Source organism: Tamandua tetradactyla, chromosome 2 (genome assembly GCF_023851605.1).
Source record: "Tamandua tetradactyla isolate mTamTet1 chromosome 2, mTamTet1.pri, whole genome shotgun sequence".
NCBI classification, from domain to species: domain Eukaryota; kingdom Metazoa; phylum Chordata; class Mammalia; order Pilosa; family Myrmecophagidae; genus Tamandua; species Tamandua tetradactyla.
The window spans coordinates 123218719-123241727 of record NC_135328.1 but is presented as its reverse complement, the minus strand read 5'-3'; the positions used below and the strand labels follow the sequence as shown (position 1 = coordinate 123241727).

Here is a 23009-nt window from a genome sequence, read left to right as displayed (position 1 = left end):
TAACAACAAAAAATTCTGGTCAGCAGTTCCTTATTCGAGACACTGAGGATGTGTCAGAAAGAAAGTAATGATAGAGGGCACGCTGGAAAAAATCGAAGGCAATAGAGGGCTTGCTTCATTTTGTTGCAGTGAGGTTTGGGGTTTGCAAAATCGCCTAAATTGTCACAGACCCACCAGCAGCCTTTAAAATCCTGATCTAAATTACTAGCTGGTCAACCTCACGCAAACCCGCCAGGCCCCGGCGGAGCTCCCCCTTCTTTCCGGGTGGGAGAAACCACCCCCGCCCCGGTTCACCACATACCGCTTCTAACACAGCCCTTTCAGCTTGCAGTCAGAAAGGCTATTTTGAACTCCATCTGTTTCTTCCAGAAACAGCCTTGTTTATTTGTCTTTTCAGTGACATTCTGTTTATTCAGTCCTCCCCCCCCCCTTCTGAGGCAGAAAGCTTAATTTTTTTTTTCCTTTTCCCCCGTTTTTTTTTTCTTTCTCTTATCTGTTTTTCTTTCTCATCGGTTGCAGTGGAGAGGAATAAAAACTCCAAAGGCAAAATAAAAGAAGATTTAAAAGTGGAAAGGGGAGCCACGGCGAGTCTCGCCTCCCGCCTTTGGTCCGCAGGCTGGTTCCTGGCATCTGCACATGTTCCCCCCCACCCGGCGGCCTGGGCCGCTTGGGAACACCCAGACTGTCATTTCCTCGGGTGGAGGCAGGGCCGCGCGGACCCTCCCGGCGACGTGGGTGGGCTTCTGCGAAGCCTCGGGGTCGCATCCCATTCAGGAACTGCCCTCTGCCGCTGCCCCCATGGAAGGCGGGATGTTGGTTGTTTAAATAAATAAACTGATCGGACGCCGGGGCTGGCTGTGAAGGCCGGTGCCCTCGGGCTCCCCCTCCCGCAGCCCCCGGCCGGAGCAAGAGCAGAGGCCCGCGGACGCAACCGCACCGAGGGGGCTCCCCGCCCCCCGGAGCCCGCCCAGCCACCCACCGCCACCTGCCCCTCCTACCATCCATCGAGCCTCGGCCCTTGGCTGTTCCGGGCAGTTGTCTGCGTCACTGCAGAGGCCCTGACCACCGGCCTTCCCCACAAATTCCGAGTACACCCAGGAGAAAAGAGAGGCTTTATCTGGCTCTGTCCGTCCCCGTCCCCCTCTCCCCACCCCCCGACCCGGCTCTTCTGGGGACCTGCTTTTTGTGGTTTTTATTTTCAGATGTTTGGTTGGGTTCTCTTCTTGGTCCACCTACTGACCCAAACCACTTCACAGTGGCTGGCTTGTGTCTGTGGCATGTGTGCTTGAGATGGGTGCTGCTCAAAGGTCCAGCAGCCTCAGCCTCACCAGGATGCTGTTTAGAAATGCAAAATCTCAGCCCCTACCCCAGACCTGCTGATTCAGAAACTCTGGGGAGGGGGCCCTGAAGCCCCTGCTCCTACAGAATTTTTTTTTTTCCAGGTGATTGCGATGTACGGTGACAGTGTTGAATTTTATCTGACTCCTGTGATCCTGGAACTTCTCCTTAGCTTTGCTCAACTTTAGGCAGCCTTCTTCCTGACCCTGGGCCCCTGACCTGCCTCCCCTCAGCCCTTACAGAATCCAGATTGCACATGTTCCACTTGGCCTCAGTGGTAAACTCAGGAGACAGCATCATGTAATCGATATAACTTATTGCTTGACCTTCCTTTCTGGTACATTCCCACTAACGTACACCAGTCCTTAAAAACTCTCCTGCCCCCCTACCTCAGCAGAGTTGAGCCCTCAATTTCTGTCTCACTGTCATAGCCTTCTGGTTTCTCTCTCTCTTTTCCTTATTGCATATGACTTTGAATAAAGTCATCCTTGCCTGTTGCACATTGCAGAGTTTTTCTTCGACAACACTGAGCTCGATGACGTACTCCCAAGGGCGGAGCTGTTGTCTACTCTACTCACCGCTCTGTGCCCGCAAGTGGGTAAGTGCAGGTGCAGAATAAGAATTTTGTGAATGAGCAAACGACAAATGTGAGAAGTTGATGGATGAACGCAGACTTGTATTTTCTTCTTGATCCTTCCTATACGCTCCACTCTGCCCCTGCCCCATGCAACCTCTTATCCTAGCAAAAATCGCAGGTTGTGTCATCTTCTTGCCCTTTGTGGGGAGTTAAAGTCAGTGATTTGGACTGGCCAGTAACATAGAGAGGAGGTTGGGTTTTTATAGAAAATATCATTTCCTACATTGCCTCCAAAATCTTCCCTCCTTGCAAATTGCCTTCATATTGCTATGCTTATACATTTCTCTCTCTTAAACACACACACACATACAAAATATGCCTCTAAGCCAAGGGAAACTTAAAAAAACAATGAAAAAATACTTCCCGCTGAATTGTGTACTTGAAAATGGTCAAAATGGGAAATTTTAGGTTTACTTCTGTTACTAGAATAAAAATCTGAAAAAAAGCACCAAAGAACTATACAATATAGTGCACTCTAATCTAAACTACAGATTAGAGATAATATAATTTTAATAATACAGTTTCATTGGCTGTTACCGAGATACCAGGCTAATGCAAAATAATAAGGAAGACTAAATATTTGTGTGGGGGGAAGATTTCTCTGCAAACCAACAACTGCTTGAATTAAAAAAAAAAAAAAGAACAAACAAAACACTTTGAAAGTCCCCAAGTAGGTACAGTAAAGCCTTCAGATTTTCACAAAGCTACTGCCCTTTGTGAAAGCTGGTGCCACAGCCAAGCTGGGTCTCAATTAATGCCTGAAGGCCCTGAACGGGACTTTCCTCAATGCTTCCTTCTCCTGCCTGTTCTCAGCCAACACCAACCCGTCCCCTGGCCTGGATTAAGCACTTACTGTTTCTCAGCCATGGTACTAAGCACTGGGGGTCCACAGTCGTCAACAAAACAGATTCAGGTGCTTACGTTTCATATTCAGGAAGACAGAAAATTATGTAAGTAATTTAAATAAAATGTAACAAGCGTTAGATTAGAGCTACTTAAGGGTCTATTAATTATAGAGCTACTTAAGAGTCTATTAATTACATACCATCTGTGACATCTCGTGTTGTTTTGACCTATTATGATTTAAGAACTTTGCTACGTGATTGAACATGTCTGCTTCTCATCGCTCTACCTGGATGTCAAGTTCTTGGAACCATCATCTTACGGTGGAACCATCATCTTGCGTTTCTTTTTATCTTTCATGGTTTTTTTGGCCCAGTGCACTTTATATGTATTTCCCAGGGGTTCTGAGCTGGGTGATTTTGCCCTCCCCCTCTCCCCACTTCAGGAGACATTTGGCAGTGTCTGGAGATATTTTTGGTCATTTCAGGGGTACAGGGGCAGCTATAGGCATCCAGGAGGTAGAGGCCCAGGGGTCCTGCTAACCATCGTACAATGCATAGGACAGTCCCCCCCTCAACAGAGGATGATCCAGTCCAGAATGTTGTTAGTGCTGCAATCATAAACCTTGTTCTAGGAACCCCTTTGGATTCCTCTTACTGCCTCCTCGTTCTAACAAAGTAGTGCCTGAGAAATTAAGAAGTGGTCCAACTACCACCTCCAACTGCCAAGGCTCAGCCTTAGCTCCCCCTTACTCCACTCCTCTTCTACCAATTAACAGATTTCTGCCCCTACCCTGTCAGACACTTCACTCAGTTCCCTCATTTGTAATAATAAGAGTTATGCAGGGAGAGGAAAGGCCACATACCCTCATTTTGCTGTAACCTTTGGGACCAGACGTCTGGTCACCCAGCTCTGAGGTCATCATTCATTCTGATCCTACTTCAAGGTCATCATCCTTAAGGTGTGTCCAGAGGCTCAGGAGCTAGTTGACAGGCCCACTGCTTCCACCATTATGACCTTGAGGGAAGAAAGGATTCCATAACTGAGAGAAGTTTGAAAACCACCTCTTTCAATTCTCCAGGTCTAACTCCATTCTTTGAAAACATCAGAGTAGGCACGTGGCTTGAATGGTAATGAGTAATTGCTACTTGTAGGGTGACTGACCTCCCACCAGATGATTCTCTAACAGAAAGATCAAAACTGGAAAATCGTTGACTCTTGGCAGCACAGAACTGAAGTGGTGAAAACCGGAAGCGTTTTCAGACAGTATCAACATTGGTTCTAGCAGCTGTTATGGTACCAAGAAGGAAGAGTGCTCTGAAGACTCTGGGTGGCTTTCTCTCTCTTTTTAAGCAGTTGTTTCCCAAGGCTCATAAGAATTGGTCTTTGGGATAGAGAAACCCTTTGATCAGGAAGCTGCACTTCAAACGCCTTCTCTTTATCCTTATAGGGTCTTGCCAAAGGAGGGGCCCGAAGGCAGTCACTTCAGATGGGATCAGGCGTGAATGGTCAATGTTTAATGAAAGGAAGGCGCTGGCCATCACTGGGGCAGGGGCCATCTCTGCAGTGGTTATTGGCCAACCTAGATGAGCAATGGCAGGGCAGGGTGGCAACAATACTCAGGCAATTTGGTATTTGGCCAGGGGTTCAGGCAACAGACAACCAGGAGGGGATTTTCCCACACAGAGGCATGGCCCACGTTGCTTAGGAGCTGGGAAAACTATCTGATGCCTATTGTCTCTCTCTACCTTGGGATTCCTGGTGCTCCCCAGTAGCAAACGTGATCATCTACATCCCTCGTGGCTTGGGAAGACCCCACACCATTGGGGTTGGACTGAATGAACTGAATGAAGACCTGGAACGATATGGTGTGGTGATGAGAGGGCTGGGGGTGGGGTGGGGGCAGTGGAGAGAAGCCCCTCCCACCGGGCTCTCTTCAGAAATGCCGAGGAAAGGACATTCCATTCCCCAGAAGTGGGGCTCAGACTACAGCGATTTGAATATTGGGAAAGGGTCACGCTGATTAGCTAGAGCGCTTGGGAACACTCGTGTTGCGGGCATTTTCAAACACGCGAGATTTGTAGCATCTGCAGATTGGTTTGAGAGACCCTGGTGGGATGGGGATGTATTTACTCCCCTGGGAAGTGGATGAGTTTCAACTGGCTGAAGCAAGCATTCTCAAATGGGAGATTTTGCCACAATTCACAGGGTGACCCCCTACAGCAAAGGATTATCTAGGTTAAAATGTCAGTTGTGCCATTGTGAAACCCAGGGCTAGAACAGAGAGCGAAAGAGAGAGAGAGAGAGAGAGAGAGAGAGAGAGTTATTGACAGTGGTCAATGTGGGAGAGCCAGTGTTTTGCAGCAGGAGGTCTGTATGAGACTCCAGTCTCCCGAGGAAAGCACTGCAGACACAAGCCACCTTGATCTACTTGGGATGTGCTGGCCTTGGTCCTACCCTGCAAGCTTAGCATCAGGGGAAAGCGAAATCCTAGAATATTTTCATGCATGTGTGATTTTGCGCCAGTCTCTCCCAGCCAGGCCCTTTGAAGGAGAGTTGGGCTACTTTCTGCTGTGAGGGGAAGTGAAAATCTCCACTCCTTACCCGAGGGATTGGAAGAGTAAGTGATCTAGAATGCTCTCAGACCCCTGCTGAGTATGGCTGGATCTAGCTCAGGTCTCCTTTCTTTGCCAGAAGCACCACATTTTTTATTTCACTTTCAAAAAATTTTTGTATTGATCAAATTAAAAATATAACGGGCAGGCAACCGTGGCTCAGTGGCAGAGTTCTCACCTGCCATGCTGGAGACCCGGGTTCGATTCCCAGAGCCTGCCGGTGAGAAATTTAAAATATAACAATTATTGAGTACACCTTTCTATAATATGCATTTACTAATGAGAAGAATAAAGAGCGGGGGGAGAGATAACAGTTTAATTGGGATCCACACTTAAGGTGGATCAATTGCAATGTTTAACTGTTAAGGCTGACCTGTAATGAATTTTTTATGTTTCACTTTTGGAAATATCTTTTTGCACAGATAGGTACTGATAAATACTGATATTAATCTTGAGCGTATGATTTTAATTGAGCATATCTGTTGCTTAGAAGGCAACTAGAGAATTCTATTGATATTCTTCCCTTGATACATGCCTTTTAATATATCATTGTATTGCAAATCAGTCACTTCCAATTGAAGGTTAGGTAGATGCTACTCAATTGCACAGTGAAATGGATTTTTGAAATATGGAAATTTCCTTTGCTCTTGAATTGAGGTCCAAAAATAAGCTGCTGAAAATGTAGTTTGAATTCAGAAAATACACCCGCTGCCTATTTGTGTGGGAATAGAGATCTCACTTCTTGTTTTAACTTCTGACTGCATGAGAAGTACATAAATCAGCTTAACATTACTTGCAGAACCACCAAATTTAAATTACAAACTGGCTTTGTCAATTCTCCGTGGTGATAACCAGGGAGAAAAGGGATTGGCCTTCATTAAAAAGGCTTGTGCCAGTGTCCCAGAAGCCAACAGCAAAAACCATTCACGGGGAGAAGGGGGGCAGGCAGGTGGGTGACAGCCTCATGAGGGCAGGACCACCTACATGGGGTGAGACCCCCATACTGGAAGGGGGAATACCAAGTGGGGTCTCCTCTGAGTGGGGTCCCTCTTTCAATGTCTCATCTGAGTCCAGCTCCTTTAAAAGGCTGGTCGCAGCCTGTCCAGGGTGTTGGGAGAGAGCTGCTTTTGTTATAATTCATTATATTATTTATTATTACAGTTATTGTTATTTTCAGGCTTTGTTCACAGCAGGGAAATAAAATAGTTTGGAACTGGCATATAGGATGCATATACTTACCATTCCTTAATTAGAACATAGGATTTCCTTAAAACTTTGGTAATGTTTGAAATCTCTAATACGTGATTTCAAATAATTTAATAAAAAACAACCCACAGCTGGGCAGGCCACGATAGCTCAGCAGACAGAGTTCTTGCCTGCCATGCCGGAGACCCAGGTACAACTCCTGGTGTCTGCCCATGCCAAATAAATACATAAATAAATAACAACCCACAGCTATTGCTGAAAAATGTAAGACACATATGCTCTTTAAATAAATATTTGAAAATAAATTCACTTTGAAAAAGGAAGGGGTGTGTGTGGGAGCACATATTCCTAAATATAGTAACATCAGCTAGAACAAAACATTGTCAAAGTTTTCATCATTTGGCAAAGCCCTCAGTGAATTCTCTAAAATGTTGTCGCCATTTATCAATATCCTAAAGGTAAATTTATGATTATGTTTTTCTGCTCCAAATTTCAGCTTTCCACCTTTTTATTAATTTTGTATTTGCTATCTCAGAAAAGAAGTATTAGTGTAAATAGGGTAGTTTCCCAGATTCTGTGCTGAATAAATTGGGCTTTTGTGCAGGTGTTTGTGTGTATACCTTCATGCATGTGTTCGTGTGTGTTGTGTCCGTGTGATTTGGAGCAGGTGGGGAGCAGGCAGTTTGGAAAAGTCCCATCCATTCAGATACTCTCTTAGAGTAACTTTTCTAAAAGTAAATATATAAAACTGTTTTAGATTTAGGGCCCAGCAATTGGAAACTTTAAATCAGCACTGATACAAAGAAATCCAGCAATAGCTTCAATTTCCAAAAATGCCCATAAGTCTGTTTTCTTGTTCATTGAGTCATTTTTTTTTTAAAACATGGACAGGCACCGGGACTCGAACCTGGGCCTCTGGCATGGCAAAGAAGAACTTTGCCACTGAGCCACCCATTGCCCACCCTGTTCATTGATTCTTATACCTATGTATTCATTCTTTACTCTATATTGAGTACATTCAAGGTGTACAGAAAAACACTGAAGTTAGAGAAACATTGAAGGAGATACAGATGCATGACACAAGTGTGCAAGATAGATGAGAGATAACGTCCCCCTCCTTTCCTCCTTGAAATAGTGAATGCGGAAGACATTGCTAGTTGTTTCCTAACACCTGTTCTCTTCTTGCCAGTGGGATATGATTGAAGAGCGCTTAAAATGGATGCATTAATACCACTGAATTCTACACCTAAAAGTAGTTAAAATGGCAAATTATATGTTATCTGTATGTAACCACAATACATTTTTTTTAAAAAGTGCATCAATATAGAAAAAAAAAGAGATTTAGGAAGTAGAAATACCAGAACTTGGTGACTATGTGGAGACAGGTGATAAAGAAGGCACCAGAAATGATGCCCAGCTCAACGCAATGTGCTATCTAAGGCTGCATCCCAGATCAGAGAAAGGGCATTGCTGGAAAGACTGGGGAATTAGGAATAAAGTCTGCAGTTGAGTTAAAAGTGATGCACTAATATCCATTTCTCAGTTTTGGCAAACATACCATGTTATCTAAGATAGTAACTCCAGAGGACTGTGGGTGATGGGTATGAGGGAACTCTGTGTCATCTTTGCAATGATCCTGTAAACCCAAAATTAAAATATATATACGGGGTGGGTCATGGTGTCTTCCTGCCTGCCATGCTGGAGACCTGGGTTCGTTTTACGGTGCTGCCCATGAAAAAAAAAATATATATATATATATGTTTCTCTCAGAGCTCTCAGAGGTGGTGTCTGTAAGTGTTTCCTTCTAGCAAAAAAATATGCAGACACCCTGGACCGCACGTTGTGAAGTTGCCCTTCATCTCAGATGTGCACAGCTCAGATAATTCTCATAAGACGATATGTGAATTTTGTTTAAGCCATTGTTATTTTGGTCTCTGTATGCTAGTCAATGCATGAGGTGGCAGGACATGAGTACTAAAACATTCCCTAACACTCCTGAGATAAGTCGTTCTTGAGCAGGCGGAGGAGTGTATGGAGAAGCAGCCTTTGACTCGAACTCTTACAGCAGTTTAAAGGTGCAAGAAGCAGAGGAGAAAGGACAGGGCATCTCAGATGATCCAAATGATGATGCTGGTTTGGGGGATGGCGAGGCGGTCAGGCCAGCTGGAGGGAATGGGGATAGCAGAAGGAAAGCATGGGCAGAGAGCTATGGACAGGAGTTGGAAAACCTGGCATTTCCAGTGCAGAATTTTGAACATACCCCTTGAAGCAATTGGAAACCTTGGAGTTTTGGAAGCCCATCAGAGAGAAACTCTGGAGGTGGCAATTTGCTGGTGGAGGGTAGACTAATTACAGTTGGTCCGGGGGTCCTCAAATTGTGCTTCACAGAAGCCCAATTCTGGCTCTGCAGAACCTTCTAAGGCATCAGAGAGGGACTGATGGAAGTGGGGTCCCTCCTTGCTCCTACAACCCCTAATTCAAGCAGCTAATCTTTACTGTTCTCTGCTAAATATAGATTGTGGGATTCTGTGAAAGATTTCCTTTGAAGGAAAGGACCCATGGCATTAAACATTTTGAAATGTGGTTGGGTCTGGAGAGCAGCAAACCCAGAATGAATTCTGTGTTCAATGGAGGGTGCTTACTGTTCATGTGCTTCTCAGTTTACAGTGTTGGGAGCTCTGGAGAAAAACTGCATGAAGCACATCCCAGGTCCCCTGCTAACCAGCTGTGTAATTTTTAAGCCTCAGTTTCCTCGCCTATAAAGTGGGGCTAAGAGCATCCCCTTCTCCGGGGAGAGGCGGTGAGACATAATGCATGAACGCGTGTAGAGCACAGAAAGCAATGCCTGGCACATGTTAATTGCTCAATAAATGTTAGCAAGTGCTATTTTTGCTATTATTTTCATCTTCCTCTTTCTCTTCACTATTATCCGATAAGGATGACACACGATGTATAATTAAGCCAATGTTGACAGATGGAGAATGAAAGTTAGACAACTGGTTGAGAGTGACAAATTTGTAACTTTCACTGAAAATTTTCGATTGTAAATGAACTCTGGCTCTAGGCAATGATGGCATAGTTGATGGAACTTTAGCGAATTTTATGGTGTCTTTAGGGACTGAAGCATGATGGGAAAAGATACAATAATTTTTTTTAGCACAGTTCTGCATAAGCTAAAGTATGTGTAGCACTCAACAAAATCTATCAGGAAGTTTCTATGACTTGATGTCAGGAGGAAAGCGACTTTTATGGAGGTTAAGTCCCTAGAGACAGCTCTTCCCAAGTTGAATCCATGTTTCCTTTTATTTTTCTCCCAGAGGCCATAACAAGTTGCCTCTTTTTCCAAATTTTCTTCATCTGCTTATCTCCTGGGATGCTCTCTTCTGGTTTTACAGAAGAGCTGAGGGATAGGAATATCTTTCCTTCCTTTGAAAATAAGTCCCATAAAGCTTTTTGCCATTTTTACTTTAAGATTTGTTAATGTTTGCAACTACAGGGAATGGACAAGGATTAACAAAAATAATAAACAATGGGGTTGTTACAAGTTCCCAAGAAATCTACAAAAAATCTGCTCAGTATTTCTGGCCTTCATTCATGTGCAAAAAAGATTTATTATTATTTTATATGCTCTTCTTTGACCCTTTCCCTGGATGTCTTCTCTTCTTGTCCTGGAAATGGACCTGCCCAACTCTTTGTAGGTGGGATCTTAGGGCAATCAATGTAGACTTAAATTTGAGATTCATCAATAGAGTGTATTTTTAAAATTCCATTAGGAACAATGGATGAAAAAAGGAAGAAATCATCCTGTGGGGACAGGTCATGTAAAGATAATGTGAGAAAAGAGGAAGTAGAACTAATCACCTTTTGTTTCAGGTTTGTCTTCTTACATCTGGTCTAAGATTGGAAGAGTAGAAAAAATACGGTGAAAGGAAATAGAAACCCAAACTAGATGAAGTGATAATAAGAGATGGTGACAGTTTGGGGTCTTGATTATTGCATGCAGATGAGGATGATTTAATAACTGTGTATAATTGTGGGGTCCTAAGAAATAAGACAGATGACAGGAGGTTAAAACTCAGCAAATGCCCTTCTGTGCATGTCAGTGTGGGGAGTGGGGGCAAGGGAGGGAGTAAGAGGGGGAAGGAGGGAAACAAGGGCAGAGAGAAAGAGAGAGAGAAAATCTTCAAATCACTGACCAATCGTCCAGGGGAAAATTCTAAATCAGATACTAAATGAATGGTTTATGAGTATTTATGTAAATAGTGATTCCATAATCAGTTGTCCCAAAGAGCCCATATAAGAATGATAGAATGACAGATTGCTGTCACGCCCAGTCTAATAGAAGTTTGATCATAGCAAAGTTTAGTGTGCTGGGTTGGTATTCTGGATCTAGGTGTACAAGATTCAAGACCAAAGAATAGTATTTCTTTTTTATTCTGTACCATCGAACCATACCAAACCATGTGTATGCTTTGGGCACCTCATTTTTAGAGTGACACAGGGCTTTTGGCAACCTTGGTCTTTGTTCTTTGGCCTCTGTCAGCTTTGTTTCCCTTGGTTGAGTCTACGTCATGGTTTTGCTCTCAATTGCAGCCTTGTCCTGTCTCCATTTCTGAGCCATCCCAAGACATACGATTGCTTGAACCCTAAATCCAGTGATTCTCTCACTGGAGTCCTGCCTGCTCTTAATTCCCCTCCCCAAATCGTCTTTCCTATGGCCAGATTAAGGGCTTGCTGTTTCCTTGTAGTGCTCATGGTCTTTGGATTGAGGAGCCTTCTAATCCCTTCCATCTTTACTCCATTTACAAATACACCATTGCTTCTCGGTAAAGTTTACTTAATAGCTGAATAACTGAGCGCCTGCCTTCATTCTGCACACATCTGTTTTTCTGCCTGTGCAATACTCTCTGCCCAGAACCTCAGACCCTCTGACCAGCACCAGTTCCCTGTAAAGCTCCAGCTGCCTGCCCCACATCAAGAGCAGAGTTCAACTGAGCATTGACAATTCTCTTGGGACTGATCCCACCCATCTGGAGGTCGTGGCTGAGCCTTATCCTCCAGATTGGACTACTTTGTGTGGAGGACAGACTGAAAGCCTTGATTTATCCTTGGACACATTTGCTTAGACAGCTTGGCTACTATGGTTGTCATCAGTGCTATTTACAACTATTTCTGGCTCCCTCCCTTCCAAGCACAAGGTGGCACCGTGTTTCCTGGCCCCCTTGTGGTTGAGTGAGGCTGTGTAGTTGACAATGACTTGTGAATGGAAACGAAGAGTGTCCTGCCTTTCCATGCAAGACCTCTGCTCCAAAGTTCTTTTACTTCTGCAATGGCAACTGGTGACATTCCAGACAGTGGTTGCTCTCTCCTGGGTCTCAGACTGAGGATGATGCAAAACAGAGCCCTGAACCCATCTGGGAAGGACATGTGGTGTGAGCAAGCAATGAACCTTTGCTGTTTTAAGTCACCAACATTTGTAAGGATGTTGCATGTTCCTGAAGCATAAACTAGCCCATTCTGGCTGTTAGGCTTTCCCTTACCCTATTAGACTCTGACCTGTGAGTGGGCATGCACCTGCTCCTGGCTCCTCCAGAGTGGCCTTCGGTTAAGCCCGTCTGAGTCAAAAAAGTGCATCCAAAGGCAATGATCAAGGTAGAGCTTGCAACCAAGTCACAAGAGGAATAAAGAGGCAAGTGACTTCTCTTTGAGAATTAGAGGTCTCGAGGAGAAAGGAACTGTCATCAACTATGCCCCTGATTAGTATGCTAATCACTGGGCGAAGGAACTTGGTCTAAAATATCTCATTTAATTTTCACAGCAAGCCTATACAGTGGCGTCAGAGGAATTAAGCATTCTGATATTGGTCATATGACTAGGAAGTGTTGACGCTGGGATATAACCCAAAGCAAACTTTTTTTTTTTTAACCTCTGTAGGCATTCATCTCTTGGAGGTTAATAGTAGCTCTCCCCAAATATTTGAAGGACATTCATGTGGAAGAAGGATTTCACCTATTCTTGGGGTTGGTTCTACAAGACAAATCTAGGAGCAAAGGGTAGCGTTACAGGAAGAAAACTTCTGTTTCACTGGGGAAAAATCGCACCCATTGAAGCTGCTAGAAATGAGAATGGTTTGAGCATGGGGTGGGGTGGGGAGAGGTGAGTTTCCCATTAAGAGTGTGGCTTCAGGATGAAGGAAGGCTAAGTGTCCCTGGAACTTTTTGATTGCCAAAGACTCCCCTGCCCCTTCACCCTTCCTGAAAGAGCCACCCTTCACCCCCTGAATTCTTAACTCTGGCCCATTGGCTGGAAAGTGAACCTCATCATCTGGTTACAATGCATCTTCCTCCTGGTTTTTCCCTCGGCCAAGAGATTTCTTCCACTGGAATCTGCTTAATACCACCTCGTTGGAGAGACTTCCTTGACCACCCAGGTAAAATAGCAGCAGACCCAACCTGGCATTTGATGAAAATTTTGGCTGGGTTTTGTCCCCAGTTCTTGGGGAAGCAACCACTGAATCTTTGGAATTTCCTGTGATAGGAAGGTCTTTTCTTCCTCATGCTGGGCCCCGGATGACAAGCTCACAGTTACAGCATGGGGCCAGCCACACCTGCTACAAGATATGTCTCTGTACCAGGAGCGTGACTCATTCTGACTCCACGTGGAGGAGACACAGAAGCTGGTGTTTAAGACTCTTCCGGACGGGCCCTATGCATCTCTTCTTTTGGTTTCTTCTTATTTGTATCCTTTTACTATAATAAAATGATCATCATAAGCATGGCGTTTTTAGTGAGTTCTGTGAATCATTCTAGTTCATTACTGAGCCCAGCAGAGGGGTGGGAACCTCTGAATTTGTAGCCAGTTGGTTAGAAGTGTGGGTGGCCTGGGCTCCCGAGCCCACAACTGGGGTCTGAAGGAGACTCTCTTCGGGGAACCGCCTTCACCTGTGGACTCCGAGTAGTTGAAGTTAGAATGGAATTTGAGTTACAGAAGCTGATAAGGAAACTGTAGAGGTTTTTTCGTAATCTTCTTACCACCCCATCCCTGTTCTATCTCTCCCTTCTGCTAGTTTCTTCATAGCACTTACACACCTGAAACTTTTGATGTTTCTTTGTTGGCATCTGAACACCCCCAGGATGTAAGCTCATTTCTGTGTGTTTGTTTTCCACCGCATCCCTAGTACCTAGGACAGGGGCTGGCACATGATCGTTTCTCAGGAATGAATTCATGGCCTCAAGTTATCCCACACTGACATTCCAGTTGTTTCCTTTGCCCCTTTCAGACGTCTCCTGGGCATGAAGTTCCCTTTCCCCATCGCTTACACTTTTCCATCGTATTCCTTCACTAGCCACTTGTCAAGGCTGATTCTACCCTTGGGTGAACAATTTTCTCCTCCCTCCCTCTCTCAAGCTTTCCTAAGGTAATATCTGGAGAAGGTCTGACCAGTGGTAGGAAGTCTTTGAGGGTGGACATTCCCATCCAAGAAGTCTGCCTGTTTGTGTCTTCTTCTTACTTCTTCTTATCATCCCTTCCTCCTGGACACTTCAGCAAGTTTCTCTCTGCTTAGAGGCAGACCTTGAGCTGCATGGATGTAAAACATTCCCGGTCCTGCCCCCTTCTCCAAGGTGCTATGATTGAATCCCTTCTCACATCCAGATGCACTTTCCCATCCCCTTTCCAGCAGTTTTTATAATCCTGCCATCACCTGGTGTTCTATTCCAAAAGACCTCCAGGAACCTTTTATTCAGAGCCAAGGGAATCACCCCCTGCTCCTCAGGTGACTTCATGGTGGGATCAACTGCACCTGTCAATGCTTACAGGGAAAGGAAAGTGAGGTTAGGGAAAGACAAGAGATGGAGAAGCATTTGATAACCCATCAAGAGTTGAGTACCAGCATAATATATATATATATACTTTTTGGATAAAAAACGAATTCAATGTATTTGGCACTTAACGCCTTAAATGTGGTGTGAAAATACATTTTATTTTCCAAGGGAAGAAGAAGTTGGTGCTTCTCTGTACTGATGTTAGAAGCAGCCCCAACCTTCCTATGTCAACGTTGCGGCAGTCAGCAGAGCAAGATTTGAATACGGCTTCAACTTTAAAGCTGAATAAGCAGTGGGTTCGGGGCTTATTATGCATCATGTACTAATATCAGTGCTTATGTCCCCATAGTTGTCTAAAAAGTCACCTTTATTGGAGTGATTTCTCTCAATAATCTAATAGAAAAGCTGCTCTAGGCAGAAGAACTATTTCCCTGCAGCCAATAAATTCCCCTGTAGGTTGCTCATTTCATACCTGGGCTTAATTTTTTTCCCAGGGGGAACCATGAAAAATACCTACTATAATTGTGTTGAAGCTTCCTGAGCCAGATGGCTGTGGGTGGTGGAGGAGACCTGGGCCTCTGCCTCCATCCAGCACCAATGGGGTAGCACGGGGATTTTTGCTTTAGAGACATTTATTTCCTTTCTAACTCCTCCTTAAGAAGTCTTGCCAGTGCAAAATGAACTTGAATTGCTCCTGGCTTGTTGCATTCCTTTTTTTCCCTGCTGCGAGTGTGGAGGGTCCGGGTTGTGCCAAGTGGGTGGAGAGAAGACCTCTTCTCTTGTTATTTGTGGGTGTTCATGAAGCCGGTTCTCATGCATCTCAGAGAACCATCCCCACAGGCAATACCCTGAAACAAATGGGTCAGTGAACTCAACGGTGGGAGACTTTGCCACAGGAAAAAGTGCCCATTTGAGAGATGGGTCAGCCGGGCCATTCAGTTGACTCCAAGCATTTAGTGAGCCCTTCTGGGCACCACTTAGGTATTAGGCTGGCTACAAGCAATGGGTTGAAGGCAAAGAGAAAGCCAATTAGACTGATTCCTGGGCCAGGAAACTCTGAAGAAGACCACAGCTGTGGAACCAACTAAAGACTAGTTTAACTGGAAGTCTTTGAATTGCTTTGGAATTCTTTGCAATATAGCAATGGGACCATCCCTTGCTGGTGGCATCTGGAGCAGATGTAAAAGTCTGATCTTCTGCCTTCCTTAGCCTCAACTTCAAATAGGTCCCCTCTCTGCTGTACCTAGTTTTTAAATTTAAGCACAGATCAAGGCCCCGACCAAAGGGGAGCTGAGATTCAGCCCGCACTCTGCTTGCCAGGCTATGGCTCTGGTGAGGGACTGTGCCACCTCAGGGGGCACCATTTTTTAATTCTCAGAGTTCCTACAGGTTGGCGATGCCTATGAATTTGATGCACCCAAGTTCCCCCTTGCAGGACAACTATCTAAAAAAAAAAAAAAAAAAAAACTGGATAAGGAGATATGGGAGGAAATGCCATCCTGTGTTACTTGAGACTGAGAAGACAATGGAGACTTGAAGAATTTGGGGGCTTTCTCAAAAGCTACGTTGAGAACACACACACACACACACACACACACACTCTCATACACACACTTTCTCTCTGTCTTTTGGTTCTATTTTTTTATTCGGAAAAGCAGCAGCATTTTTTTCTTTTCTTTTCCGGGTGCATTGGAATTGAACTCGGGTCTCCCACGTGAAAGGTGGGCATTCTAACCACTGAACTACCCGTGCACCCTGCAGCAGCATTTTTATTACGGGGCGGGGGGGGGGAAGATGCTGAAGGGCCAAATGTTTCATATCTTATAATAAAAGCGGAGGCTGTTGATTACTGAGTTTGCATATGTGCGCCATGTTGCTCAATACTTCACATGGACATTTCTTCTGTAGCCCTCGTGTTTTGCAGTAGGCAAAAGCACCTCCTTACACATGGCCTTAGAGATTCTACCTGCTCAGCTCTCTGTTCTTCTCCCTGAAAGAACAGCCGCATTTCTGAGCAGATGGGAGTTTGGGGAGAACTCTGGCTAAGCTCCCACCTGGGAGACTCCTTAGGGATGTCAACCCCAGCTGGTTTCTCATGGTTGGGCACACCTGGGTCCATGAAGAAAAGTCTTTGCTTTTAGAAAAATTGAGGAAGTATCTCCTCTATTAAAGAGAACGAGACTACAGACATCCGGGAGAACAAGAGTGTTATTTAAGCTTCTATCCACTTCTTGAGAAAAAGAAAATCTGGCACTGCCAATGAAAAGGGAAAACGGGGCCGTCATATGTGACATGACCCACATACCCAGGACAAAAGGGAGCCCTGCGACTCTGTTTCAGCACAATTAACATTTGCACTAATTGCAAATGCTTTCCTGTCTTCAAGGCTGACGCTTGGCTGCTCTCAGCTCCGGGACTTGGCGTTTGACTCCCGCCTTTGTTAAGATCAGCAAAGGAAGCAGAGAACCATAGAACCGACCCTTTCTTTCCCCTCCGCTCCTGCGTGCACGCTCACTGCCCCCCACTCTCAGACACACACAGAGCCCTTTTAGTTTTCAGAGGAGCCGAAAAAGGCTGAAGCCATCAACACCTGTCGTTTCTAGGGCCAAAAATGTCATCAGGCGCTGCCTAGCCATCTCATCAACAATGTCACGATTCTGCCATTTTTGGAAAAGCAAATGGACTTTTGCTTTCCGTGATGAGTGAGTGTACTATGCATTGACAATGTTAAATTTTACCCAAGCCCTGTGACCCTGGAAGGCAGTGAAAGTTAGGGAATTCCACACATCCAGTAAACAGCTTCCTGCAAAGAACTACCTTTCCCCATATGATTTGGTAAGACTTACGGATGCCTCTGGTTTACTAATGAGGCTGGTTGCGGATCCCCCAAATTCCCGTTCTTTGCCTCATAAATGATTAGTTGAACTGCTTGTTCCCACTGATCAATCAGAGCAAAATGCTTATTAACCAAACTCTAGATAAGCTTCTCTTCTTGGAGGCCCCTGGACTTGAAGGGTGCTTCTTGGAAAACAGACTGCTATCAGAGAATAAGATAGTCTCTGTTTTATTATCTGATCAATAAAATAGTCTCTGATTTATTATCTGATCGCACCAACTTTTCACACATACCCCCTCCCTATACTCAGATCTTTCTTCCCTATAAAAGAAAACCCCTTCTATCTACCGCTTGAGATCTCTCTCCTTACCAAGTTCAGAGTTGCCTTTTATTTGACAATACATTTGGTTCATACACACCAATTGCGTACACACACACACACACACACACACTCACACACCCCTCAAGCCCACACTCACTGTCGTCTCAAAACCCTTCCTCAGTTACACTTTCTCCAGTAACACAAGTGATGGCTCTGGTGGGAAATACAAAATTCAGCTCTGAAGTGATTTCCTTTTGCAATCAGCAAGCAAGGATTTACTGGAATTTTTTTTAAGATGAAAAGTTTGTTTTCCCTGAAGGGTTTGTTCTGCCCAAAGCAGCATTCACCATATGGTTTTCTGCGGTGGTGGTGGTGGGGTCAGCACGTACAAGCTGAGTGCTGGCTAAATGCTGCAGCACTGGATTCCATCGATGGCCAGTCACCAGGTCCTGGGAAGGCTGTTTAGGAAAGTCCTGGGCAGGCTTGGGGCCTCATGTATATTAGAGTGGCCAGTAGCTTAATCTATGACCAATAAGTGCAAGATCTTCCCTAGGACCAGTGAGGAAGGGATCAATCTCCAGTTTTTTTGTTTTTCTTTTTTGCATGGGCAGGCATGGGGAATCGAACCTGGGTCTCTGACATGGCAGGCGAGAACTCTGCCTGCTGAGCCGCCATGGCCTGCCTAATCTCCAGTGTTTAACCTCAGATTTTCTGAGACAGAAATTAAATTTTTTTGGAAGATTAAGGTGAGCCTTTGAACCCTGACCTGAACATGGTGAGTGGCATGGCCGAGTGGAATCAACACTGAATAGAGTCATGCAATCGTAGCATTACAGCTCAAAGTAATCATCAGGGCCCCTCAGTTCTGCTCTTTTCCTCCAAGTGATATTATCACTTAACTCCTTTTGATAGGGCTCTATTGGGCCTTCTCTTAAAGTTCTCCAGGGAATAAAATTTTATAGGCCACATTGGTAATCCCTCAGAGGGCTTACCATCCATCCATTCATCCGTTCAATCAACAAATATATATTAAGTGCCAAATCTATGTCAGACCCAGTACTGAGTTCTGGGGACACAAGGAATTAATAATGTGCCCAAATCCTTGCCCTCATTGGACTTAACATTCTCATAGGAGGTGAGGGGAAAAAGTGGTGTCAGAAAAGAAACAAAATAAATCGGTCAAATACACAGTGCATTAGCTACGAAAAGTGCTATTTTGAGCAATACTAATATGCAGCTTACATTTGAGTGGGTTTCATTTTTTTTCGCGGAGCCAGCACTTGCATATTCTGTGTGAGCCTCACTGGAGGACATGGCCTGGAATGTTATGGAAATTTCTTGGGGTCACATGATTAAAAGTGACTTTTCTGGAATTAGAATTGAAGACATGAGACGCTTCATGTTCTTTGCTCTTAAGTCTGGCAACTCAAGCTCCTCATCTCTTATTGGTACTCAGTGGAGATCGGACAAGAATTGCTCACTTTCTTATCCCTGGAAGCCTGGGGATTCTGGAGCAGAGCGGGAGGCAGACCTGTTTTCAGTTTGAATAACTGGATCATCCAGTGACAGCGAATCTAATTGTAAGGGCCATGTGAGGGCTAGACAGAAATAACCACAAAGGGTTGGCTTCAGCGGGATGGCTAAGTCATGAGGCCAAGTCTGCTCCAGAGTTGGGAAGAATCGTGTTGGAGGAGAAACACAAGATTTCACTCCTTCAAACATTCTCAAGTGGGAACTTGAAAATATGGCTTGGACTGCACTCTCCCATGTCCTACCCCGACTCTCAGAGGTATCTGGCAACTGTGATAAGGGAACCGTCCTGAAACTGAAAGCCAGAGAAAGTTGGGGAAGGACAAGTGACTTGAGGGCTTAGTTTTGTAATAGGCAGTGCTTCCTTGGATGAGAAAATCAAATTACCTCTCTACCCCCTCTGTTCTCCCCTGCCATGAAAGAGTGGGTGGGAGATGAAAAAAAAAAAAAAAAAAGAACCATGAGTTCTATGACAGTCATCAAAACAATTAAATATTCTGTTATTCATCACAGAAAATTTAATGGGGTGATGAAAAAGTTTTGGTAATGGATGGTGGTGATGATAGCCCAGCATTGCGAATGTAATTGACGTCACTGAATTGTACACATAAAAATTGGTAAAAATGTGGAATCTTGGTTTTATATACATACATACATATATATATATAACCTAACTAAAACTTTTGAAACGAAAGGTGCATGTGGCAGGGGGTGAGGGGGCACTAAATACTTTCAGTAGCTTTTTTGGATCCCAAGTTGGGGAGAACCATTGACTTTTGATTCTGGAAAAAGATGCAAAACCCATGAAGAAATATGAGCACCTAAGACTTGATATTTTTGGAATATCAAGAAGTTTTGGAATCAAACAGAACTAGATGCGAATTCCAGCTCTGACACTCGCTAGCTTCAGACTTTGGACTAGTTTTATAAGCTTCAAGTCTGTATCTGCAACATACAGACACTGTGTGCCTGGTGAGATTGTTTCAAAGACTGAATGGGACACTGTGATAGCTGTGGGACATGACATAAGTGCAATAATTTATTACAGATTAGTCACATCATATGTGCATTCAAGTTTTGCAAGTTTGACTATGCAGATGTGGCAAAGAAAGAGCACAGGAGAAAGTTAAAGACATGGATAGTTCCAGCTTGTTTCAAAAACTTGTTCCAACAAGGCAGCTTGAAAATCTCTTGATTTTACTCACTCCTCCACTCAATGAAACTGCCTTTGAGGGGCGATCATCTGCTGTTCTCTGTTACCGTGTTCCCCTCATTGTGTGAGCATCTCACTAGGGCCGAGTGTGACTCCAGAGTTTAAAGCCACATATATTTCATATATCACACCCCCTAAGCACAATCCAATGACTTCACCAGCAACTCAGCTACAGAAACAAGGATCAAGGGTCGTTTTGACACATATGCAATTTTTGCCATATGTGCTTACCTTGGAACCAAACCTGTCTCGATCTCCCCTCAATTCTGTCCCCCAAGTAAGATGCCACATTTACTCATCCAACAAGGACTTACTGAGTGACTGCCACATGGCAGTCATGGGGCAGGGTCCTTGGGGTACAGCAGTGAACGAAGTCCCTGGTCTTTTGGAACTTACAATCTCGTGGAGGGAGACAGACAATACGCAACTAAACAAACACACAACGCCGGCCAGATGGAAACAAGTATCGTGAAGCTAAATGAAAGAGTGTAGCAGGTAAAGGAAGGATTTATTTAGAAATCAGCTCTATGCCTTTCTGGTTTATTCTTAAACCAAAGAAATGCAAAATAATAAAAAGATGCAATTTCCTCCCTCTCATATTAGCAAAGGTCTTTAACAACTTGATACTACCCAGGGCCTGGCAAAGATGTGGGGAAATAACACACATTCAGCACCGATGGGACTGTAAGTGGATTTTTCTGGAGTACTCGTTACCAATTGACGTGAAAAAGCATAAAAATATTCGTACCTTTTGATGTCATAATTTCACCTCTAGCATTTTTAAAATAATTAAATAGGACCTTAATACTTTCTATTTAGAAAATTCTTTGAAAAATATTTACAAGACAAAATATTGGAGACACTGAACTACTCAACCACAGGGGACTGGCTGATTGAGTCATTTGTTCAGCAACCTTCCAGGAGCGTGCTGTCACACTCACCCTGCCTCTGGAAGCTTCTCTTCAGGGATATGCTCTGAATGTGCAGTTTGACCCAAAGGTAATGTGTATGTTTGTAAACTGATATTCAGCCAAAGCCAAATCTGGCCATTCTAAAACTTCCAGGTTATACGAATGCATCTGGAATTTTATTTAAAAATTTAATGAATGTTGCAGCTTTTATTTCAGAGCTTTAGTAGTTCACCTTGAAAAGTTTAATATTGTGGTGCAGTAATAGTGATGTTTCAGTACCATTAACTGGCTCCCATTTGTAATCTGAACAGAAGCTCGCTTTCAGTGAAAATCAGTGGAGGGACACAGCATGTTTGGGCAGTGTTGGTAGTATCGGGTTTGGAGTAGATTGATGAGAGGCTCTTTACGGCAGATTAGGATGTAAGAAATGCCTGTACCATGTGACTGAGCTTTCATTTCTCTAAACCAGTGGTTCTCAGGGTGATTTTGCTCTACCCCTCTCCATGCTTATCACTGTTGTACTGGTGTGGGGGGTGGTTGGGGCTGGTATCGAGTGGGTGGAGGCCAGGGATGCTGCTAAACATCCTGAAATGAACAGGACAGTCCACCTCTGTTCTAGTTTGCTAGCTGCCGGAATGCAATACACCAGGAACGGAATGACTTTTAAAAAGGGGAATTTAATAAGTTGCTAGTTTGCAGTTCTAAGGCTGAGAAAATGTCCCAATTACAAGAAGTCAATAGAATTATCCAACTAAGGGCATCCAAGGAAAGATACCTTGGTTCAAGAAGGCTGCTGAAGTTCAGGGTTTCTCTCTCAAGTGAGAAGGCACATGGCAAACACAGTCAGGGTTTCTCTCTCGGCTGGAAGGGCACATGGCAAACACGGCGTCATCTGCTAGCTTTCTCTCCTGGCTTCCTGTTGCATGACGTTCCCCGGGAGGCATTTTCCTTCTTTATCTGCAAAGGTCGCTGGCTCGTGGACTCTCTGCTTTGTGGTGCTGCAGCATTCTCTGCTCTCTCCAAATCTCTTTCATTCTCCAAAATGTTTCCTCTTTTATAGGACTCCAGCAACTAATCAAGACCCACCCAAATGGGTGGAGACATGTCATCACCTAATCCAGTTTAACAACCACTCTGATTAAATCACAACTCCAGGGAGATGATCTGATTACAGTTTCAAACATACAGTATTGAATAGGGATTATTCTGCCTTTATGAAATGGGATTTAGGTTAAAACATGGCTTTTCTAGGGGACATACATCCTTTCAAACCAGCACACCTTGAAACTGAAGCTTTGGGCACTGCTTGAAGAGGCTTTCTAAACATCTCAGTTTCAGGCTTTGGATGGTTGCTTTCACTTAGTTATCTTTATTTTAGTCTTTTTACATGGACTTGAGGCAAAATTGGTCCTGACATACTGGATATAGAAACATGGCAATGGAGAAATGTAATTGGCTTTTAAGAGAGCACTATTATCTCCAAATTTCCATTTGCACTTCAGCTTTCATTGCATGGATGCCATTTCCAGGACCTTTCCAAGGATTTTAAAGCAGATTCAAGGGTGAAATACTTGCATTCTCAAAGCCCATCAGGTGGTTCACTTCTTCAATGCGTTCCAGCAAATTAAGTACTTTTTTGCAAGCCACCTTTGGTTGTCAGTACGTCAGGCCAAGTTGATATTGTTTTCTCATGGTACGATTTTAAAGCTCTTTTGTCGTCCCAGCTACCTTTGAA

At 44.2% G+C, this 23009-nt stretch overlaps 1 pseudogene; it reads left to right on the top strand.

The window, feature by feature from the left end:
• The first annotated feature begins 636 nt into the window (after positions 1 to 636).
• LOC143657228 (alpha-aminoadipic semialdehyde dehydrogenase-like) overlaps positions 637 to 23009 on the top strand; it is a 37146-nt pseudogene continuing 14773 nt past the window's right edge.